Raw genomic sequence first — 26053 nt, 5'->3', positions numbered from 1 at the left:
TCTTAATATGTAATTCATTGTAAGTATGGTGTTTACACCCTCTTCTAAAGCTGAACAACACATTTATGTTTTAAACCCACTAAGACTCATGTTATTCATTCACAAACTTTTAATATGCCATGAAGGGCATGGAAGGTTGTGGCACAAGTTATTAATGTACAGAAACAGACTCTATAGGCTACTTCTGGTAAAGTATATGAACAACAAATTCGAACTACTGATAATCTGACAATCAATTTCTTTTTCAAAATGTCAGTGCTCTTCTACAACTACTCAGCCACTGTTTTGAAACAAAGAATTAATGTAACTGTAGACAAATTTCTATTGACTGTATAGACCTCCTGGCATCTTCAAGTCCATATACACAGAAACTGAAGGACTGGTTGAGGTATTTTCTTAATTTGGTATTGGATAACTGTGTATTTCAGATGTCCTTTACAGTGTCAATATGTTGCATACTTTAGCACTAGAATATTAAACACTGTTCTGAACCCTGCATAGGAAACAATAGTCTATATAAAATTCTTTTTCTAATTTCAGTGTTGTGGCTGTGAACTACGCAATTAATCTTACATTTGCTCTTGTTAAGAATCACAACCACCAAGATTTTGGAGGGGGAGGTGGTCTGATACCACACTAAGCCATCAATTTCAGAGAAATGGTACTTCACACAAGTCCACTGTAAGTTATTTCAATTCAAATAACCTTTAATGTGCTCCAATTTGACAAAGGACACTGAAAATAACTTGATATTCAAGAGAAAGTTAAAAACATAACATTACAAGCACTCTTCACATGTGATATAACTATGTAGATTCAATAACTACTTTCCTGTTCTGCTCTTATAAAATAAATATATAGCTATTACTAATAACTGAGAAATACAACAGCTATCTGCCTTCTGTGTAAAAAACTGATATTTCTGTTAATTTTAGTGTGTTAAACTTACTTTGACTAAGAAAAAATAATTTACATGTTTATGAGAATACTGCTCAGTGTTGGACAGTTCTGTTGCTCTGAAGCATTCAATAATAGATAGAAAGCTGTTGTCCCAATAGGAGATAGGAGTGAACAATATTTTCTGCTATAGATGTGGCTGAGTGAACTTAAGTCATTAATGTACTATCAAACTGTTTGTTACTTTAAACAATCATAAGCCATCAATTTCAGAAAAATGGTACCTCATACAAGTACAATATAAATTGTTCCAAAATAAGTTACCTTCAACTAGCTAAAATCTGACACAAAGGAGGACACTGAAAATAAATTGATATTCAAGGAAAGTTAAAGATATAGCATTCCAGGCACAGCTTCCACATGCTACTCCTATCCTACTGCTGTAGGAATTGTAACACATGCCAGATAAACAAGACTATTTTGGCTCAAATTATCATTTTAATCTGCATAGCTTACGTGAATAACATGACGGAATGTGTGAAGTATTGAAAAAAATGCACTTTAAAACAAATAAACAATATTATTTTAGAAAACAGAGAAATAGTCACACCTGTTTGTCATCTGTTTGTTTCCTATGCACAAGACTGAAAAGACCAATTATGGCTTCCTTTGACAAGTGAAATCTGCATATTAATTCAGAATTGCTGAATTCTTCTAAATAATCAGGGTGTATCTTAGTTTCTTCATCTTACCCATCCTCGTGAACAACTCTGCCAAGATCTCGTCATCGCTCTCAGAATCTATCAACATCTCTGCCATCTTGAAAAGTTATTCCATGGCTAAACTCGCTAACTGGCGAGAAATCTCTGTTTATGTTATCATGAGTATATTCTCCAGTTAGGCATTATTCAGAATTCATACGATGCCTGCTAAATGGCGATTTCTGGCTGGTCAGCGAGCTTAACTGGGGAATAAGTTTTCAAGATGGTGTGGCATTTCTGGTGCGGAGCGCCCTGTCTTTTACTCTGACCTCTTTGAACCGCTTTGTTCTATGTCTCTCTAGGTGAGCAACTTGTGTACTGCCGTGCTTTGTTATTCTTGCTTTGTGCTTAATAAATGCATTTATGATACTTAAAGTGTGTTATTACTGACCACCACAGTGGTGACCCCGACATCATTGTCTTATGATTGCGAGTTATTTTGTGCTTCTCTTCATCACTAATGGATTTTGTATGCCAGCCCACATTTTCTTCGAAACAATGGATCTACCAGTGTCTTTCGGTGGTAGTGCCACACATCCTATTAACTGTGCTTGTGACCATGAGTGGTCATGCGCATCTAATGCGCATTTGGTTAGAAGTAAACAATTATCTACACCTGGCCATGCCAGCAGCCAAACATGGCCACTGTTAAGTGTGACAGCTCAACAACGGCCACAACATGGATGGTGAACGCCAACTAATGACATCATGCATGACCACCCAGTGAAGAACATCTTTTCTACCCCTCAGCTACACAGTCTCCTTTGGTTTGGTTTAATGCGCCAACAAAGTTCCAGAACTGTGATTTGAACATTTCTATGCATGGGGTTGCACATTCTTATACACCTAGTGTCACAGCACGCCCACCCTGCTTGCCATCTTGGCAACGCTGGTCGCCTCGACCATGCCGGTTTCCGCGACCGTTGCTCCATGGTTATAACGCGACCACCTCCCACCTGCTTTCTTAACAGTGCCGGCCATTCCACCCACACCAGTTACCGTTTCAGCCTCCCCCCGCCCCCCCTGCACACACCACGGGCGATGCGCTCCCGGTGTTGGTTGGAAGCTTCCTGCTCTTCTCACACGGATCTCTGTCTGCCGGTGCTGCATCAACATGTGTTACCGGGCAGGTTTCCTAAGCTGTCCGATTTGCACAGAGATAACCCAAAGACTTGGTTCACAGTAGTGTACCTACTGGATATCCACAGTATTTCAAATGATGACGCACATTTTGTCTGGCTGGTGAGTCATCTCCACGCTCTTCGGATCTCATCAGCGATCTGCAGCTCTCACCGTATGCCTCGCACAAGTATTTGATGACAAAGGCACTGCTCATCGAGCGCCTTTCTCATTCCCCTCCTCCCCCCGGCAGAGGATATCCACCACAGTATTCGTGATGAGCACCTCGACAACCGCACACCTTTGCAGCTTTGGCGGTGCCTCCGTGCATTAATTGAATATCAAGCACTACACGATGAAGCAGCCAGCTGCGGCACCCTCCCTCTCCACACTGCCTCGCTTCCCAGCCTACCCACTGTGCTGGTACCGTGCTACTTACGGGGATGCAAAACGCAACTGTCACGTTATAACATTTCAGCTCCTCAACACCAAATTAAAACGTTGCATTAGGAGGTGTTTGCTTCGTGCAAAAGGTCTTGAGTTCATATTGACGACAACAAGTAATTCTTCATTACAGACGTTTATTTACAAACAGAACTGACAGACTTCACAGACTCAACAACCGACTCTCCGAGCCAACTGCACTGCACATCCGGGCTGGCAACTGACAACTCCTAGGTGTATTAATATCTTTCCAAACAATGAGAGTCTCTGACAATGTTTTGTTTACAATACGATAGCCATTCACGACTTAAAACTAAATTAGACATTACAGAATTTTAGTATAGATTAAAGTAAGTAAAAGGATCAGTACATATAAATTCTTACAAGCATAATTTCCAAATAGATTTTATAACATTTTTCTACCAACTTCTGGATAACCTTCACCAGATTTGTACCCATGTTTCCAGAAATATCTTGACATTTGATTCTGGATATTTCTTGAGTGATTTAGAACAACTATTTATATGTAAAATGATTTAAATCGTGTTTCAAAACGTAAATAAATCTTTTTAGCAATATTTCTTGATACAAATCGTCTTTCGAAATTAGGTTATGAAACAGTTTTCACAAGTTTTCGTATTTTTGCGATCATAATATAGAATTTCTCCATAGAAAGTTCCAGAAGTGTGCATTAAACGTTCATTTACAGACTTTCTCTTTAGCTGGTGAGTTTTTAAAAGTATCTTGTCCATATTATACGAAATAATTTAGCTCAAAACTGATAATTTATACAATTAATCAGAGCTACAGCAAACAGTGAGTCTTTCTTTTACAAAATGAAATATAATTACAAAATTGAATGAAAATAGGTTACTAACACTAATATATATTTACATTAATTCTATTTTTGTTCTTTCTGTGCAAAATGTCCTAATATTGACACAGTACAATATTTAAACATCACCAAAGTTTCCCTTTACATTTTGCATATCTGTATCGACATCCCCTAAAAGTCTACAGTATCGAATACTTAAATATGTCCCAATATGTCCTGTAATGTTACACAACCCCCCCATCAGCACTTCCACGTGAAACACGGAAGGGTTGATGTCCTTACATTACAAAACAGAAAAGTTTTACACATATCTTTGGTGTCTTCTTTCTTGAAGACCGGTGATCTTCTTTCTTGAAGGTCGGTGATCTTCTTCCTTAAAGGTCGGTATACCTCAATGCCACACACTGTATTTCAGTCTCATCTTCACAGTCCGTATGGTTTCCATATACACTGCAGGCTATCACAGGCTGCAACAGCACAGTCCGCTATGAATATACAGCATACAGTGGTCAAACCCAGTTAAACATTAGCAAAAGCATTTAATAGTCGGTGGACCGGTTTTTAAGGACACAGAAATTTGAATTCTCTAAAGTCTAATTACTCAAGAAAATTTACTCTAAATAATTTCTTAAAGCTAAGAGAGGATAGACTGACAGATGGAGAAAATTGATTATACAGGATCACAGAATAAGTGTAAGATGCAATGCCAGAATACGAAAATGAAATATGACAATTGCATAGCTAGGGGACCTAGTGCTTGCCAAACACTTAGCACACAAAGAATGTATGCTCCCCTGAGGAATCAGATAAATACAACATAACAAAGTATACAAAAATATCCTGGTAAGATTACATATAAAAGTCTATAAACATCTATTATCTAAAATACTTTTTTTACATTTTTTTATACAATTTCAGTTCGGTCACGTTTCGTAGGCCAAACAGTCTGCCAGAATTTGGGTAGACTAGACGGTAAGCATTCGGATGAGGATTGTCCTGAATCTTGAAAGGTCCAATGTATATGTCAAAAAACTTTTTTAATTCACCACTGATGGCTTTAGACTTCTCTTGTGTTTTAACAAGGACCAAGTCTTCAATTTTAAATTGAGTAGGCTTCAATCTTTTGTCATGTCTACATTTCCTCTTATCACCTTGAGATTTCATGGTCTTTCTCACTATTTCCTCTCTCTCTTGAGTACTTAATGGTTTGCAGACTGGAAAATCAATGAAATCACTAATTGGATGTGGTGGTTTGCTATTATACTGTATTTCATAAGGCGAAAACCCTGTTGAGGAATGCTGTAGGCTGTTCACAACATCTTCGAATTTCTCAACATAGTCAATCCAACTAGCATGATCAGTATTGCAGTAGGTTCTAAAGAATCGCCCAATTTCCCTCATGTATCTCTCCGAAGGGTTTCCTGACGGATGATAAGCTGAAATAAGAATGTGACTTATATTTTCATCTTCAACAAAAGCTTTCCATACTCCAGAAGTAAATTGAGTCCCATTGTCTGATAAGATTTTCTGAGGTTTTCCAACCCTGCCAAAATAATCTCCTCTGATTTTTGAAATAATGCTCTTACTGTTTGCCTTGCGAAGAGGGTATAACTTAATGAATTTTGAAAAAACATCAACCATAACAAAAATGTAGCAATAGCCTCCTCTGGTCTTCGGTAATGGTCCATATAAGTCGACAGCGACTAACTCGTGTTGTTCTTTTGGTAAGATGTTTTGCATCAATTCTCGACAAGTTTGGTTGGATACTTTTACTCTTTGGCACCTGTCACAACCTGTCAAAGTTTTTCTAACCCTCCTGGCTATGTTGTTAAGGTACACATTTTCTTGGATTTTCTGGATACACTTTTGAATCCCACAATGACCAAAACTGTCATGAATGTACTTGATGAGTACATTGATGTACTGTTCAGGCCAACATAATTTCCATACATCGCTATCTACACTGTTTCTCTCGAATAGAATCCCCTTGTAGATTTTGTAATAATCTCCCACTTTTTCATGTCCCTTTTTCCTTAAATAGCTTTTGACCAGTTTACAGTTCTCATCGTGGTTCTGATTCCGTCGGATGTCATTACAAATGTCTCTGATTTCTTGTTCATTGTCCACCCCTCTTAAATACATAATTTTGAATTCTTTTTCACATTCCCCACTGTCATCTTCAAAGTCACCCCCCACAGGTAGTATAGATAAAGCATCAGCAACTACATTATCGGGTCCTCTAAGATATTTTATTGAGTAATTAAATTGTTGTAACAAGAGTGCCCACCTGGTAATCCTTCCATGATGCAACCTACATTCTTGAATATGAATTAATGCCTTATGGTCTGTGTAGACAACTACCTGGTTTCCCAATAAATAATTTCTGAATTTAGAAAATGCCCAGTAAATGGCCAAAAGCTCTTTCTCGGTAACAGTGTATTGCCTCTCATGTTTTTTCAAGGTTCGACTATCAAAAGCAAGAGACCTGTGTTCTATTTTCCCATTTATATTTACTTCTTGGAATAGGTGAGCACCTAGGCCATAATCACTACTATCTGCCATAATGCAAAATGGTAAACTTAAATCAGGATGGTACAAAATTTGATTGTTACATAACTGTGTTTTTATTTCTTCAAAAGCAGCTTCACATTCCTGATCCCAAACCCACATTGCGTTTTTCTTCAGCAATCTGTTAAGACTTGGAGCATTTAGAGCTTGGGTACTAATGAACTTTCTGTAGTAACCGCACATCCCGAAAAATGACTTTAATTGTTTCTTGGTTTTTGGAATTGGGAATTTTGCAATTGCCTCGAGTTTTTCAGGATCTGGCAAAATACCTTCCTCAGAAATACTGTGCCCCAGAAACTTCAATTTTTTCATACCAAACTTACATTTAGATAATTTAAGTGACATTCCCCCTTTCCTTAATCTATTGCAAACCTCCCTCAAAGTATTAACATGTTCTTCCCAAGTTTCTCCAGTGATCAAAATGTCATCTACATACACAGTTAATTTTGATAAAAGATCTTTTCCCAAAACAAAGTCAAGTGCTCAAATGAATTCGGCTACTGAGACATTCAGCCCAAATGGTACCACACAATACTGGTAACATCTTCCCCCATACAAAAAGACAGTATACTTTCTGGAATCATTTTCTAATTCTACTTGGTGAAATCCTGATGTGAGGTCTAAACTGGTTATGTATTTCATTCTTTCAAATTTATGAAGTAATTCGTCTATATTCTCGGGATGATCGGTCTCTCTTTCCAGATACTTATTTAGGTGTCTTGAATCTAGTACAAGCCTGACACTGCCATCACGTTTTGCAACCACTACCAAAGGATTATTGTATTGGCTCTTACTTCTCTCAATGATGCCCCACTCTTCCATCTTTTGAAGTTCCTTTTCTACATCTTTTCTCTTTGCAATGGGTACACTATAAGGTTTTATAAAGAATGGCTCATGTGGTTTTAATCTGAGTTTACATTGATAATTCTTTACTCTGCCAGGTCTATCATCAAAAACATCACAGTAATTCCACAATAATCTTTCTAACTCTACCTTCTGTTCTTGGTTCAAATTATCTGATTCCCGTAATTTTTCTTGAACTATATCCCCATATTCTCCATCATCATAATCCTCAGTAATTTCCTCTACACAATAACCACTGTCTTTAGAAAATGTAACGTCCCTAATTTCAATTCCCTTATCAGCACAGTTTTGAACCGACATGTCAGTACTGGAACATACTCTCGTCTTAGGATCAATAAAGGTAAACAAACTCTTTTCCCAATCAAATGCTGCATTAGCTTTTAATATCCAGTCCATACCCAACAGTACATTCTCATTTAGGTCACTTATTACAAGACATTCTTGAGTAAACTGTACATCATTTATACTGAAGGACAACAACTCCTGTCTATTAACAATTTTGCTCAGTTTGCCGGTAATGCCTCTAATTTTTGTTCCAACAACTGGTAATTCAACAAAGTCAGGATCATGCTTAATTATATCTCTTAATTTGCTTGAAATGACACTAATTGGACTCCCTGTGTCAATCAAACAATACCCTTCCCAACCTGCAGCTTTAATTTTTATGTATGGACTACCAATAGTGGTGTTTTCCCTTTCTTCCTGTTCTTCATACAAAAGATCTTCTGCTATCTCATCATACCTCTGTTCCATATTTAGGTTTTCTTTATTAGGCAATACTTTCTTTCTTCTAGGTCTACTGGAATGTCTGGATTACTATTTACCTAACACACATCCTGACTAGTACCCCGTTTGATGATTTCATTAGGCTTAAAAGCAGAAACTGGTTCACAAATTTCCCTTAATTTGATCTTAACATCATTGTCATCACTGTAATCTTTAAATTTGTCCCAAACAGATTTCAAAATAATCTCAGATGCATCAGCACAATCAACCTCCCTGTCTCCTGATGTATTACTAAGCTGAACTGGCACAATCTGATTCTCATGTGGAATGTAGTTAGAGTTCCTGGCACAACTATTCTCAACACTATTGCTTATAACATCCTCCTTAACTTCAACATAAACTATTCCATCCAATTCACCATCAAAATCTTCTAGTACATAATCACCATTAGCCTTAACATCAACATTATCATCATCATTGCCTGAGCTTACACTACAAACACAACTAGTATCACCGACATTACTCACAACACCATCGTCACCAACCACATCCACATGAATATCAGACTTTCCAGAAACTTCAGTACGAACATCATTATGACAACTTACATCTAAAACATCACCACACATAAGTTTGTACAATCCAAAATTATCAAAGTTATCCTTACCTTTCATTTCAGCATTAGGTGCTTCTTCTTGATTATATAAATTTGCAATTATATCATCTTCTAAGCCTACTTCATCAAAGGTAGCCTGGTTCCTATTACAGTTGTTTCTAGTATTTTCTCTGATGACATTCCAAAATTTCCTGTCAAATTTAATTTTTTCATTACCTCTATCTACAGATCGATCATAAGCATACTGTCTATACTGGTTAGGTCTCTGATTATAGTGCTGTCCGTTCCGGGTGACATTAGCCTGATTTTGAAAATTCCTTGCCCCAAACTGACAGACTCCCAGTGGAGCATTTAGTCGTTTAAAGGCCTATGTCTGTCGTTTCCCTGCCTCGGGTTACCTTCTCTCATGTCATTACCCCAGGACCTGTTTCGATTTTCCCATTCTCTGTTTGAATTAAAGTGCTGATCATTCCTACCAAAATTTCTTCTGTCACTGCTATTATAATTATTCCTGTTGTTAAAGTTTCTTCGTTCACTATTATTGTTATTATTTCCACAGTTCGGTTCCCACCCTCTGTGTGATGAACCTACAAAGTCGTTAAATCTGTTGTTTTGTTCAAAGGCTCTATCAAGTTTGTCCACATATTTCAAGAATTGTTCTATGGACTCATCTGGACCATATACTAAACCCCATTGTACTCTTTTCGGAAATCTCCGTTTTAGTGCATCAATTTGAGTTAGCTCATCAAATGGCTTATCCACATGCACTAATTTTTGCAAATGTTTCTCACAATAGGCTTTCATTGACCCATCAGATTCTCTGTAACTAGGACCATTCAAGAATTCACTTTTGATTCGAGCTTGCTCAGTTTCAGACCAAAATTTGGTTAGAAAACATTTTTCGAAATCTTCAAAGGACATTTCCGCGGAACAATTCTGATTGGCCCACGAAAGTGCCTCACCATCAAGTAATTTCTTTACAAATTTTATCTTAACACTATCTGTCATTATGGACGTGAACTGCTCCTTGCAGAATTGCATGAAGTCTTTTGGGTGTATATGCTTGTCACCGGGATAAGTTTTAATGGGAAAATTTCCCCATACCCCATTACAACTATTACTAAAACCTTTTTGCAACATAATTTCTTGTATTTCTACAAATTTTCAGTCTACAGTTTTTTCGACATTACCTACTCTACTACAAATTTCTGTGACCTTTTTGTCAGAATCAGATTTGAAAGATTCAATTTCTCTTTCAAAAAATCGTTTTGTCTGGTCAAATTCATTTCTCAATTGAGAATTTTCCTCATTTACAAAATCAACAACTTTTTTAAGTTTTGACTGGTTATTTGAAATTTTGTTACTTAGATCAGTTTCAAGGACAGAAATTTTGCTCTCAACCGTGTCCACACGACAACTAAGTTCTTTTTGGTTTGACTCAAAAGTAATTCGCCATTCTTCGAGAACCTGATTAGTGTGAGCAATCTGTTCTGTATTTGAATTTATTTCTGATTTTAAATCACACACATCCTTCGAAATCGACCTGTCCATCTGTTGTTGTGTCTGTTCAATTTGTTGACGTAATTCGGCACGAGAATCGTCGATCTTCGAGTTTGTGTTGTCCAACTTCGAGTTTAACTCTGAAAACATTTGTTTTAACATTTCCAACATTCCTACACTGTCAGAAGCACTTTCCCTAATAGGTGTACTCGCTACACCGCTGTCAATACTGAAAACTGCGTCTTTTTCCATTATTTTAGGAAGCAGGTACTTATCTTAGCGTCCGTCGGCGGTTGTTGGTGTCCGTGTTTTGCGAAATTTCTTCAATTCCAGGATGGTTTCGCTCGCTTGATTCACTCCTCTGCTTGTGACCCCAGAATCGACATATTTACTTCTGAAGAATGACTGGTCCGTCGTATATCCTCTTCTTGTGGTCCTAAAACAGACATATTTTCTTCTTGTGATCCCAGAAGAGACGTATTTTATTTTGAAGAATCACTGGGTGGTCGTCATATCCTCTGCTTCCTCCACCAAATTATAACATTTCAGCTCCTCAACACCAAATTAAAACGTTGTATTAGGAGGTGTCTGCTTCGTGCAAAAGGTCTTGAGTTCATATTGACGACAACAAGTAATTCTTCATTACAGACGTTTATTTACAAACAGAACTGACAGACTCAACAACCGACTCTCCGAGCCAACCGCACTGCACATCCGGGCTGGCAACTGACAACTCCTAGGTGTATTAATATCTTTCCAAACAATGAGAGTCTTTGACAATGTTTTGTTTACAATACGATAGCAATTCACGACTTAAAACTAAATTAGACATTACAGAATTTTAGTATAGATTAAAGTAAGTAAAAGGATCAGTACATATAAATTCTTACAAGCATAATTTCCAAATAGATTTTATAACATTTTTCTTCCAGCTTCAGGATAACCTTCACCAGATTTGTACCCATGTTTCCAGAAATATCTTGACATTTGATTCTGGATATTTCTTGAGTGATTTAGAACAACTATTTATATGTAAAATGATTTAAATCGTGTTTCAAAACGTAAATAAATCTTTTTAGCAATATTTCTTGATACAAATCGTCTTTCGAAATTAGGTTATGAAACAGTTTTCACAAGTTTTCGTATTTTTGCGATCATAATATAGAATTTCTCCATAGAAAGTTCCAGAAGTGTGCATTAAACGTTCATTTACAGACTTTCTCTTTAGCTGGTGAGTTTTTAAAAGTATCTTGTCCATATTATACGAAATAATTTAGCTCAAAACTGATGATTTATACAACTAATCAGAGCTACAGCAAACAGTGAGTCTTTCTTTTACAAAATGAAATATAATTACAAAATTGAATGAAAATAGGTTACTAACACTAATATATATTTACATTAATTCTATTTTTGTTCTTTCTGTGCAAAATGTCCTAATATTGACACAGTACAATATTTAAACATCACCAAAGTTTTCCTTTACATTTTGCATATCTGTATCGACATCCCCTAAAAGTCTACAGTATCGAATACTTAAATATGTCCCAATATGTTCTGTAATGTTACAACGTGCCTTGTGCTTACCCAAACGATTTCAGCGGGTACGTTTCGGCTCCATGTCCCACCATGTTTCTTCACGGCGCCTTCCGTCTGACACAGCACCACTCGTTTCAGCAGTGCGATGCCTCTACACCACTGACTTGTCATTGGGAACTCTCTTTCTCATTGACACTGGCACCGATGTCAGCATTATTCTGGCCAAGCATGCAGGTAACATTCCTGCTAATCTCGCCTTGATCAATGCAAATCAATCTCCTGTTGTGATCCTCGGCTCCATCAAGATGTCGCTTCGCCTATCACCAGTCCACAACTTCCCTTGGACTTCCCACATCGCCAACGTGTATGAACCTGTGATCAGGTTGGTCTTTCTACACCATTACGAACTTTCACTGGACCTGTGGGCCGCCATACTCTTGTGCTCAAACGAGATCAGCACGACTTCGATCTCCACCTCCTTAGCTATGCTTCCCACTTGTGCATCTCTGCTCGAGTGTATTTCTACATGGCTCTGTGATTTGTCGGATGTGCACACACATATAGACGATCTCTGCACCCAGAATGATGCGTTACATGCCCATATTGCCTCTACCTCTGCTGAATTGTCACAGGCATGGCGTATGATACGTATAGTATCTGCAGAACCACAATGAGGTGACCCATCACAGGCCTCTACTGAATGTTCTCCTGAATCTCCTAACATGTTGAGCATTCCACCGCCTGCTGCTATTTTCGCATCACTGCAGACGAATCCCCAGGATGCAGCTGCTTGTGCTACTCCAGTTTCCTCGCACCACGTGCCTGCTGCATCATGCCTTCCTTCGTCGACTACAGCTGACGCCCCCCCCCCTACACTGCCCCAATCTGGAAAGGTCAGTGAACCAACTTTGCTTCTGGACCATCTCTTCACCCCACTTGCTGGCCTCCCTTTGCAAGTATCGGGCATCAGTAATGGCACTTGTTATGGGATTCACACCACAGACGGCCCACCTGTATGTTATAAGGCTAAGTGCCTTAACACTTCTAAACTTCTGTGCGCAAAAGAAATCATTCATGATTTGTTGGCTTTGGGCGTGCTCCGCCCCTCCAGCTATCCACCTTGTTCCTAAAAATTACGGCACGTTACGCATGTGCGGGGACTACAGGTCTCTTCATGCTTGCGCAACTATTGATAACTATCCCATTCCTCATATACAGGATCTCATGCAATTACTACATGGTTCTAAAGCTTTATCTGTCATACCATCCATTTCCTATGCATCCTCTGGATATTCCGAAGACGGCCATCATCACACTATTTGGCCTATTTGAATATCGTTATGTGCCTTACAGATTGAAAAATGGTATGCAGACGTGACAGCAGTTTGTTGATACCTCTGGCATTTGCTTGTGCTTACTTAGACGATATACTGGTTCTCTCTGCTGAGGAACATCAAGTTCACCTCGATGCAGTCTGTTCAGCCCTAGCTGCCAACGGCGTGGTGATCGACCATGATACATCTCAACTCTGTTCTGTAGCTGTTGTGTTCATAGGCCATACTGTCGGGCCTCAGACTGACAAGTTCTTGTGTTGAAACCATACTCGATCTCCCTCTTCCTGAAGATTACGCTCAGCTCTGTCGTTTTCTGGGTATGGCAAACTTCTACCCCCACCATATTCCTCAGCCTGCATCTGTCCAGTTGGCCCTCACTGACGCCCTCTCTGGAAAAAACACCAAGGGGAAATGGAAGTTGGACTGGACCAGACCCATGCTTGAACATTTGGTAACCTTAAAACTGCTCTCACCAAAGCCATTACACTTGCACACCCTGATCCCGATGCCCGCGTTTTGATCATGACTGATGCCAGTGACTCAACTGTTGGCACTGTTTTACAACAGCACACCGCCGACTCAACCCAATTGCTCCACTTCTTTTCCAAGAAACTGACTACAAGCCACTGTAAGTGGTCAGCTTTCGATCATGTGCTTCTCACTGTGTACGGGGCGATTAATCACTTCCTTAGTGACCTCTAGGGGTGATCTTCATGATCTACTCAGATCACAAGCCTCTCGTGTAACACACTATACATAATCCAGCTAAGGACCTTCCACTGAGGCCTTTCCGTCATATGGGGGTCAGCACTCTTCCAACTAATTCTATATCCATAGCGCAGAGAAAGTCATTTTAGACTACCTATCCCGCATCTGCTTGCTAACCGCACCATTGAACTTGGAAGATATCGCCTGATTTCAGGCTGAAGATGATAATATACAGCGATTAATTTCAGACAGTGAGTCATCGCTCTCTGTCCAACCCCACATTCTACACAGCTCGATGACCCTGATCCTTTGCGACATCTCTACGGGCACTCCCCGCCCCCCCGTCCCTACTTCTTTTCGACACTGCGTCTTTACTGCTTTCACCGGCTTGGCACACCCAGGAAAGTGGGCCATGATGAGGCTGGTTACTGATTGCTTTGTCTGGCCCGGCGTGAAGTAAGATTGCCCACTTGGACCCGTGCATGTGTACCTTGTCAGCCCTTTCCGAGTGGTACAGATACATCTTATCGACCACGTAACCCACTGGGTCGAGGGGGTCCCTCTTGTCAATATCACAGCCGTGACCATTGCTCGTTCTTTCGTATCCACGTGGGTCACGTGATTCGGTTGTCCTCTTTCGCTCACAACAGACCAGGGATGACAGTTCGAGTCCATCGTCTTTGCACAGCACTGCGAACTCTGTGGTGTTGCTACATTCCACACCATGGCCTACCCCTGCAGGCCTAGTCAAACATTGCCACCGCACCCTCAAGGCTGCGCTTATGTGCCACGGCAGTTTATGGTTCGAGGCCCTCCCTCGCACCCTGCTGGTCATCCAACCGGCACATAAAGAAGACCTGAACACATTACTCACTGATATCTTATACAGCGAGCCTCTCCTCTGTCCATCAGAATTCGTCGAGGACTACCATTGGCCGATACTATGGACCTTCCGGCTCTGTTCAAACGGGTTTGCATGCATGTCACACGCCTCCGCAACTCCCTGCCTTGCCCTCATTCCACCGCGCCTGTGATAGTCCACAAGGACCTCGCATCTTGTGAATTTGTAATGCTGCGTGACAACTCCTTGTGAGTGGCCTTGCAACAATCTTATTCGGGGCCTCACAGAGTGTTACGTCGAGGTGTGAATACACATGGAGGACCACAGACCGAGTCTGTTAGTCACCTGAAACTGGCGTGGTCACTCTCTGACCTGCCTTCTGATGCTTCTGATCTGTCGCTGCCGCCCCACATCTTGCCGCTGCCGACCTGCCCTCAACTGACGCCTCTCCACGTACGCAGCAGTTGGCTGTACGGGACTCCTGCAGTGCAGTTTCCGATGTGCCTACTTCCCGCACTGGCCGCCGCCTACAATCTTATACAGCGAGCCTCTCCTCTGTCCATCAGAATTCGTCGAGGACTACCATTGGCCGATACTATGGACCTTCCGGCTCTGTTCAAACGGGTTTGCATGCATGTCACACGCCTCCGCAACTCCCTGCCTTGCCCTCATTCCACCGCGCCTGTGATAGTCCACAAGGACCTCGCATCTTGTGAATTTGTAATGCTGCGTGACAACTCCTTGTGAGTGGCCTTGCAACAATCTTATTCGGGGCCTCACAGAGTGTTACGTCGAGGTGTGAATACACATGGAGGACCACAGACCGAGTCTGTTAGTCACCTGAAACTGGCGTGGTCACTCTCTGACCTGCCTTCTGATGCTTCTGATCTGTCGCTGCCGCCCCACATCTTGCCGCTGCCGACCTGCCCTCAACTGACGCCTCTCCACGTACGCAGCAGTTGGCTGTACGGGACTCCTGCAGTGCAGTTTCCGATGTGCCTACTTCCCGCACTGGCCGCCGCCTACAACCGTCGCGCTGGCACGAGGATTACAATTTCGAGTGATGAAGCTTCCCTCCACCGTGCTCCGCACTACTGTGATGGGGAGGGGAAGGGGGGGGGGAGCTCTGTGTCGTCTCTGGTATCGAGCGACCTATCTTTGACCTCTCTGAACTCCTTTGTTCTATTACTCTCACAAGCAAAATTGACATTCAGCACATTGGTTGATGGAACGACTGTAAATGGGAAATGCCTTTACAGTCTCCCATCAGCCACCGCGTCGAGTGTCGACTTTGAGTAGTATATCTTTCTCGGCACGCAACTCGGTTACTGCCATGCCTTGTTCCTCTTGCTTTGTGTCTAATAGATGCATTTATGATATTTAAAGTGTGTTATTACCGACCAGCATAACGTGATAACCACAATGGCATGTGTAAAGGTAGCAAATGTAGACAGTGGTGATGATATTTTGACTGAAGTTTTCATGAGAGAGAGGAGGGAGAAGAAAATAAGATGACGGAAGCCATGCTTTGTGTTTTCAATCTTGTACATGAGAAACTGGAGCATATAATGGACAGGTGACACTATTTCTCTGTTTTCTTCAATAATACTGTTTATTTATAGTAATATGCTTTTGATTTCAGTACTTCGTTAATTCTGTCATGTTATTTATGTAAACCAGGCACATTAAAATGACAATTCATGCAAAAATATTTTTGTTTATCTGGCGTGTGTTACCATTTCTGTAGTAGTGGAAAGAACTGTTTCGTTTTATTTAGCAGACAGTGCCATAATAGACTTCAACAAATTAAAAAACCACACCTGTTTTGTGCACTATTTGTTTTAACAGTTTTGTATGTTTTAGACAAAACATAGATTTTTGTGTTGCAAAATGTTTTATCAAAACAGTACCATAGTGTCCCAATTTCACTAAAGCACATGACATCAATATCAGGAACTATCATTCTGCTCAGTTTTCTATTGGTGGGAATGCCCATTTTTGTAAACACCACAGCAGTGTCAGAACAACTTTCTGCCTTTTATTGAAAATATTGGGATGTTTCAATGTGACATTATCTTGCACCTAACATTATTCACTGAAGCCTGTGAGCTATGTGATCTATATGTGCTTACTCATGCTAAGTTTAAGATAGTAAGATTAAGAGGAAAGTTAGATTTTTAAAAATTTTTTTTTGTTTTGGTTCCCAGGCATAGGAAACAGCTGCTGTGTTTTTCCGTTATTAGTGTTATTCACATATGCCCACCCACATTTATCATAAAATTGCAGCTATATATTTATGTTATAAGAGCACAACAGGAATCTTAGTTATTGAATCAGTATAGTTGTAACACGTAGGAGCAGTCCATGGAATGCTATGTTTTTAACTTTCCTTAAATATGAAGTAATTTACAGTGTCCTCTTTGATGTCAAATTGTAGCTAGTTGAAGGTAACTTAAATTCAAAAATTTTATATTGCACTTGTGTGAATAACGTTTGATAGTACACTAATATCCCAAGTTCTCTCAGCCACATACATAGCAGAAAATATTATTCGCTTTTTATCTCCCATTGAGACAACAACTTTCTATCTTTTAATGACTGCTTCAGAGCGACATAATTGTCTGCCACCTAGCATTATTCCCATAAACATGTTAATTATTTGTGCTTACTCAAGCTTAGTTTAACACAATAAAATTTACAAGAAAGTACGTTTTTTTTAAAGTAAGCTACAGCAGATAGCTGTTGTACTTCTCAATTATTAGTTTTATCCACATAACTAAGTCCATATTTATCATAAAGTAATTGTTATATTTGCGTTGTAAGAACATAGGTACTTGTCATTCAGCTAACAGGAATGTTTAGTTGTCAAACTATATAATCAGAACAGTGGAAGGAGTGTCTGGCAAGTAATGTTTTTAAATTTTTATTGAATTGTCTCATGCCATTCTTTTCTTTCTTTCAGAACTGACACTCAGATATTTGGCCTCTGGCGATTTCCTTCTACGTATTGGAGAATTCATTGGTATTGGCAATATTTCAGTTCTTTGATGTAATTAAATGAAAATAAAAACCAATGTTTATGGGTTAATATATCTTTATTGTGAAACCAATTGTTTCAATATTTATTTTCTGATCCTATTTTTGACCTTTTTTTAAAACAATACAGATCTTCCTCCACTCTCTGGTTCTTGTCAAGTTACTTTTGCAGCAGCACCACCTGTGACTCTGCTAATCCTTTCACATTTGAGAACAGGTACTTTTATTCTGAAAACAAAACTAACAGTTTTAAGCTGAGATGTCATATCTCCGGTTACCTTCCCTTCCCTCCCAGATTACATATAGCTGCTAGAGATCACTGCACAAGCCAAAATAATGTATGAAATTTGTGTTCCTCAAACATTTAGCATGAGATACAATAATAATAGCCTCCGGTTTGATATGTGCCACAGGTACGTTTTTACTTCAGGATTATAGGAAAGATAATGGTTGCTTATTGTAAGTACTGGCATCTTATTCTTCATTTATAACCCCAATATAATTAATAAGCACATCATATAAACAGGATCTGTAAATGCCAAAGAACTGCAAAGTGGATGCACAAATGGTATTCAGTTATTCAGCAAGGGCAGTTTCTAAAGAGCACCCATTGCTGCTGCAATGAATTAATCACTCTAAGAGATAAATACAACAGCAAACTAGCCAGTAACATATCTCAGAATTTTCTGTCAAATCAATCTTCATGATATCTGTAATGTCACAGTTTATTGGCGAAACTGAAAAGACCTACTATTTCACAAAGCATAACGGATTTCACAGTTGTTTCTATATTATGTGGCTACTTGCAATTCACCCTCTACCATACAGCTACATCTGGTGGAATACTAATGCGTGGAAATGTTGCATCTGAATCGAAATGACTGTGGTAGCCTCATGTTGAAAACTTTATCGTGTATTTCATTGTACACAATTTGGGACTTACATTCCAAATATGGGTTCTATAAATCTGTAGCCGCTCCTACCTTTCCTGGATATGTTCACATCTTTCTTTCTTTCTTTTCTTTTTCTTTTTTTTAAATAAATCTTACATGTGCTCTGTCGATCTGTATAAAGTTGGGAATGGAAACTGTTGCATACTTTTTCCCATACTTTATCCAGAAATCTAAAAATATTTCTTACTGCTGAAATACCTGATCCTTTAATTAATTTCAAGATAGATCGTTAGCATAAGTACCCTACGGACTTCGTTTGAATGTTTTGCACTAATATTTTCATTGAATGAGACTGCAGGAGTTTTCGTGTTTTCTGCTACACTAACACATTTACAGTATCTACCAGCCTCAAAGTATCCTCAAGCGAATAGTTTTGCGATCAGGAACACTTATCACTCCTCTTCGACAACCTATTTCTGCAGATGATGACTAAACAAATATGAAATGACGTACGCGAGCATACCCAGAGTACTCTTCAGTCGTTGTCAACTTAAATGGTCAGGAGCGCCATTCCACGAATAAGTAACCGGGAATCAAATCACGTCCTTGCACGTTCCAAGTTAACCCGTGGTTAGCCCATTCCTCGGTTAGTTATTCCTTGATTTATCTCGAGATTGTACAACCGGCCCCAAATATATGAAACAACTTCTCCTCACGCTAGTTTTACGTGATTAAGATGCTAGAGTGTACTGTTTTGTATTTAACCCTGTGGTTATGTGACACTCAGAGGCACAGCACATGATCTCTGTCTTTTCTGAGTTGTCTAAATTTTAGACAGACAAGAAGGTCATGTACCTTCCTTGTCAGTTCTGTAATATTCTGGTGAAGTAAGCTAACTTCACTTTACTGTGTGTTCTTAATCATTTTGTGGGGATTTTCTGCTGTTTCAGCTGCTAAAAGGTTTTGCATCTTAATCGCTTTTGTTACCAACCTACCATCAGCGTGTGGTAATTTACGTAGACCCTGTCGATGTGCGTTTCTTGTGTTAAGTTACATTAATTATTGGGCTATATTACCTATATTATTAACACGTTGAATTGAAAATAAACGCCCCCAGTAGCGTCTGAATGAGAGACTTGCGAAAGGACCGTTATAATATTGGAGAATAGCCTCTATTCAGTATGAGGCAGCCTACCACGAATCTTTTTTTTTTTTTCTTTATTGTAATGTTAAAACCTGTACAACAGGCAGGCTGTCAGCAGCGTTCTATGCTGCTCTTCAGCCAGAGGATACCATATGAGAAAAAACAGAAAGATTACACTTAGGTTACAGAACGGTGGGCAAGAAAACAGGTGACATAGAAAGGCAAACACGGAGCCGTTCACACCTGACGATAGTCCACACTTAAAACTGGTGACACGATGCACAAACACGGAAGACGGAGATGGCACAGGTGAACGATGGAGTGCGATGGTGAACACTGAACACTAAACACGACGGCACACACGAGACACTGATAGCGATGATCTCCGGTGCGCGGAAGTCCACGTAGCGTGTGCGAGTCCAGGGACCTGCTAAGAGGGGCGAGGGGGGGGGGGGGGGTGGAGAGGGGAGAACAAAGACGCCAATGGCTGAGGACATGGGAGGAGGAGTAGAGGGACAGGGGAGGGGAAGTCCGGGGGAGAAGGGAGGAGAAAGGGATGAGGGAGGGAGGATGCCCAAAGGAACAGAGACAGGAAGAGGGAAGGAGGATCAAAGTTGGTAGGAGGGGTATATGGAGGGAAGGAGGATATCATCAGGGAGGGGGAGCTGGCGGAAGCCACCTTGGGAGAGGGTAAGGAGGGTAGAGAGATGGAGACCGGTTGGGATCTACCACAAATCTCGCCGATTTTTATTTTGTATGTGGTGGCTAAAGATACCGGTAGAGGTCGGGCCTGAGCTCCTGTATTTACGTCTTAGGATCTACGTGTCCATTATGTCAATACAATGTGGTCAATTCCACTTTTGTAGGTGGGCATAATGCGGGCACAAGATGCCAGTCCTGCGAAAAGGAGCTGAAGCTTCTTTCCCTTACCCACTTCAGATGCCAGTCCTGCGAAAAATAGCTGAAGCTTCTTTCCCTTACCCACTCCAGATACCAGTCCTGTGAACAGTCCTTTGTCTGGGAGACCGACAGCGTCATTTCGTTGCTAAGCGACCGCAAGAAGCCAGCCAATGACAGACTGCTCCCGAGTAGACAGTTCGAGAAACGGTGTCACGCTGCAAGACGAACGCGCGTCTAAAGCTTAAATGTGAGAGTGTAACATGCAGCAGAGGCTAGCGTTTCGCTTTGCGTATTTAGAAGTATGTAGTTCGTTGTTGTTGTTTATCCACTTCTGTTTTATTTCTAACCGTGTTTAGTGCGATGAGTGGTACAAACTCAAAACCTGAGAAACAAAGAGTGCTCTATAGCCCAACTCCTGCGGTCGGTGAGGAAGCCTCTTGATAAAGTGAAGGCATAGGATTAACCTTTACTTCCTGATGGTCATGATGTTAAGGGGAGAGCAGCAGCTATGAAAGTACTAGTAATCAAAAATACTATTGTGATGATAGGAAAAGTTCTTGTTTGTTTACCCTCTGGCTTACTACCACAATAGTGTGTCAGCAGTCGAGTTGCTGTTCGGGTCCTCGCGAACTCACGTACTCGCTCTTCAATTTTCAGGTAGGCTGCAGACCACAACAGTGGGGTTTTTGAAAAGCATCTCAGTTTTAATTATTGTCCGTGGATCAATATTTACTCCTTAAACGTAAATTTTCCAGGTAAGTGTATTGAACGTGAAGGAAACCCTTTGGCCTGGCACATGACATGTTTAACTATACCTGATTTAGTGTATTTGTTGAGTCTGAATCAGTGAGTTCACTTTTGGAAACAGGTTTTGACATTGCTTCCCATTTGGACTACATAATAAATGTTAATATGACTATGTGTCATAATAGATATGCTGGACTTGAAAAGTCTGTGGGTTGGTGCCGAAGTGTCGTACACTAATTTACGTCATTCTGTAAAAGTGTTTTTGGTGATTTTTTTAGAAAATAGTTTCACCTGTTTGTTTAAAATAATATGTATATACTATTGCGTGATACAAAGGTTCATCTTTTTCAGATTCGTGGTAATCACAATTGTGTGCCACGTACTTGATTTTAATTTCTCTCGTAGTTGCACTACGCAGGACTCTGAATAGACACTGTTTCCATGTACGCTTGTGTAGTTACTAGAACACATACTACTTACGTAATATCCTAATGTTACGAAACTGTTGCCCTGTTTCTTCTTCCTGGGTGATAATGGTTGATTATTTTCCACTATTCTCCTTGTGTAAAATTTGTAGGGTGCTCAAATTTGAGTAATAGTGTACACCCCCTGACAGAAACTTACATAATATCCATCAAAATACAGAGAGATCTGTGTATTATTTAATATACAATTTCATAGTTTAGTTTGGAGTTCACTTTTTAATGAGGAAAAGTGCGTTTAAATATGGCGTTAACGCCGGTCATCCTATCAGCACAACCTTTATTTGGCATCCACTTTCGCTGGTTTCTCCAACTTGCAATTAGTTTATCATCTTTCAACGTAACCTAACTTAGGCCTTGCGCTGCGCCACAGATCAGCACATGATCACAACCAAGATTTCAAAGGGCGACCAATATCTCGCTCTAGACCAAATTATCTGCCATTGTTTCCCTTACCATTACAAATATTTTTTATGGACCTATGTTTTATCGTCGATTTCTGCTACTTGTTCTTAAAATTTTTCTTGCTAGGGACATAAAAAAGACTAAAAAATGTTGCTCTGTTTTTAGACATTGTTGGCTTTTGAAGTGGTCTTTCCCTTTGTGTGTGTTGTTTTTAAAGCATTGGAAGTCACTACCTGGAGATACAGAAACATGTATTTGTATTAATATATCCTTTTGATTATTCAGCACTCCATCCCAACCCCACACATGTTTGCTGAGTAGTTACCTTTACTGCTTCAGGATTTTACAATGTCTTTTCTATCTGACATTGTTGTATTTAGCACTTGAACAAATTGTCTACTCTGAATTTTTTAGTAATGATGTAATTCATTCATTTGTATGATGTTTGATTACACCTTTTTGTGCTATGAGGGACTAATATGAGATTCTAGGTACTTATTTATGAGAAATAGTTATTCATTTAGACAACCTGCCATTACTAGGCTGCATAGTCATGTAGAAGACCTTTTAATTTCATTAGGAAACCGTTTCCATTAGAGCTAGAGTATTGGTAAAGAGGTAGAATTGCTCTTCCTGGAATATTAGCAAACACTTTTGAACAGCTTTCTGCTGCCTGTGTTTGCTGTCTCTGATTCAGTGCTTCTCCTTATTATCTTATGCAGAACTGTGATGGTCTATTGTGGATCTGTTGACTATAAGAGCTTTTCTTTCGATACATATTCAGCCATAATATAAATGTATGGCATACCATTGATTATAAGTTCTGTTCCTTCTAATTTTCTTGATTCTTGTGAATTCTATTGCAAATTTTTAATAGCCTAGCATTATTTTACATCCTGTTTATTTTTCTTCCTTTCTTCATGTACCAAAACTCCACATCCTCACTTCATGGCACTGTGACTCCATCACAGTCGCATCTCTCTGTGGCATACTTCACAGTTTCCTTGTTGTTTTTATAAGCTTGTGTACTGTCCCTTATTACGAAGAGGTACACATGTTTTGTAAAAGTTTTCAATATCTTCAATTATGGTTTGACACAAGTTAAAATTTGTTTTGTGTTTGTCACAGGTCCACATTTGCTCCCCCACAAGCCCAAAATGGATGTGGATAATGAAGCAGAGGAAGTGATGTTTCAAGAAATAATTCAACTACATGTGAGTATGTGGGAAAAAGGACAATTCTGTTGTTATTTCAGTTCCTTGCTGTAGCTGTTATAAAGATGATAGTCACAGAAATATAATATGCACCCAATGGAAAATGGACAGCAAGTGGAAAGGTGCAAAACTTTCCATTACACTACATGGATCAAAATATTACCCTTGTCCAGATTCAGATTCTTTGTTTGCCATTGACCACACGCAGTGAAATAGGAATTACAATTATGTTAAGATAGGCCTACATAAGAAGTTACTTCATTAGTGAGTGTTTACATTACAAGTACAAATTATTTGTACTACATTAATCAATATACAGTTTTGGAACTATAGACTTAAAACTTAATTTTTATGTTACAAGTATCCATGAATTCTGTGAGACTGTAGTATGGACTGTCTGTTAACCATATTTGCATTTTACTTTTAAAATTATTGAAAGGTGTATTCAGTGCAGTTTTGGTAATTTGTTAAATAATTTCAAACAGTTCACTTTGTGAGAGTTGCCTATTTTTGTTAGCCTATGTCTAGGAATGTCAGTACTCTTTGTTTCTGGTGTCATGTAAGTGTGTGTTCATTCTGGTGTTAAATTTTGTTCCGTTCATATTAGCATATACCAGTGATGCATAAATAAAAAGATTTATCACTGTCATTATTTCCATTTTGATGAGTAAGGGACGGCAATGTTCCCTTGGACCAACCTTGCTTGCACATTATTTGTAGCACCTTTTTTTCTGCATCAGTAGTACATCACTGACATCACATGAGTGGCCCCATAGTAACAGCCCATAAGATATGAGACTGAAAAAGTCCAAAGTAAGCTGTTCTGAGATATTTGTTACTCACTAGATCAGACAGTTTCCAGGTGAGATAGGACACCCTTGATAACTCTTTGCAGACCTGGTTGATATGGGGTTGCCAGTTAAGTTTGGAGTCAATGTGTGTCCCAAGTTGTTTTACAATTTTTGGTTCTACCTCATTAGCCAGTCCCAACTGCAGATGCTTAGTTTTCTCTGGATTACATAGAAGTTTGTTAGCCGAGAATCAGTTTACTGTTAAGGTGAGAGTGTCCTCGGATTTCTAGTGTAGCTTTGATAAATCCAGCCCAAATAGTTTCAGCATACTAGAGAATTATTTTTTGTTCCTTTATTCATTGTTGCACCAGCATTTATTCAGGATTTGACAAATTGTTGTGTACGTTCATTTCAGTGTTCAGACCTACAAACTGTCAGTCAGTGCCCTCTGTTCTGAGAATGGATGTGCCTCATTTGTTCTGGGTGCAGGAGTGGAACATTCCTAAGGTAATTTAAGAGGGGGAAAATATTTAATTCTTGATTGGGAAATTGTTTACATTTTATGGTGAAAAAAATATAAGTGATTTTTGTAATGAAAGAGTAATTTATTGTTGTGGCATTAACTGCTAACAGTTAGTATGTTTGCAATTAATTATATAGATTCCTGTGTATTGAGTATTGGTTATCCAGCATCTCTGCACTATTTACATATTTGTTTCTAGAGCAACATAATTAAAATTCAGATTTGTTTTTCACACTGACAGGACTTTCATAAAGGCGGGGTGGATAAAATATCAACATACGTGTGACTTATGCTGCTGAACAGTCATCCCACAAGGAGAGCCCTCTTTCTTAGTGTTTAACATGGCCCTCCCAACTCCAGATGCGAGTCTGTTGAAGTGTTCGTTGACCTGGGAGCTTAGTCCTGTATGAGGAAGGCAAAGGGGGCATGTAGACATTCACTGAAGAAGAAGAGGGGGGGGGGGTGGATATATCTTAACAGGTTTATGTCCATGCAATAGATGTGCTTACTAGTTAGTGTCTCATTCATTGAGAAATTTTCTAATGCAGTACTGTGTGAAGAACATGTAAGAATTATTTGTTTTCAAAATAGCAATTTTGGCCTTATGACTTATCAAATGGATAGTGCAGAAGCTAAAACATAGAGAACAAATTGTGGGGTAATGGCATGTACATTAAGTGTTATAGAAGACTTAAGGTAGCTTGAATACTAAAAAAAAGGCAGTAATGTCTTACTTACCACTTTACATGGGTATACTTTATAATGGGTAAATGTCAGAAAAAATAGGAACCACGTCAACACCACTGCTCTACATGAACTGATGTAATATAACAGCCAAAAACAAAACATAGTAAACTTAACAAAGATGTGTGAAGAGATAATATTACCTACTAATTAAAGAACACTTTTTTGTACCACTAATGTGTGAAATATATTGCTAAAACACAAAAAACTGTAAATGTAGTCATACAATTCCATTGTCCTTAGAATGTTAGTGAGAAAAGGCTATTTGAGCTGCATTTGTAAGACTGGTTACACAATCTACACCTGCATACATACTTTGCAAGCATGGTGGATGGTACCTTGTACCACTACTAGTCATCATCTTTTCTCTTCCACTCATAATTCGAGCAAGGGATGAAGACTGTCTATATGCCTTCATATGA

At 39.3% G+C, this 26053-nt stretch overlaps 1 long non-coding RNA gene across 1 annotated transcript in view; it reads left to right on the top strand.

Moving 5' to 3' along the window:
• Positions 1 to 8996: 8996 nt before the first annotated feature.
• Positions 8997 to 26053, top strand: part of LOC126284963 (uncharacterized) — a 116923-nt gene continuing 99866 nt past the window's right edge. Inside the window, exons 1-4 of the long non-coding RNA XR_007551583.1 lie at positions 8997 to 11186; positions 17715 to 17774; positions 23488 to 23573; positions 24780 to 24871. This is a non-coding gene — a long non-coding RNA (uncharacterized LOC126284963). The remainder of the gene's footprint in view (positions 11187 to 17714; positions 17775 to 23487; positions 23574 to 24779; positions 24872 to 26053) is intronic.

Source organism: Schistocerca gregaria, chromosome 8, assembly GCF_023897955.1.
Source record: "Schistocerca gregaria isolate iqSchGreg1 chromosome 8, iqSchGreg1.2, whole genome shotgun sequence".
Lineage (NCBI taxonomy): Eukaryota > Metazoa > Arthropoda > Insecta > Orthoptera > Acrididae > Schistocerca > Schistocerca gregaria.
This window is presented reverse-complemented; position numbering and strand designations above follow the sequence as displayed.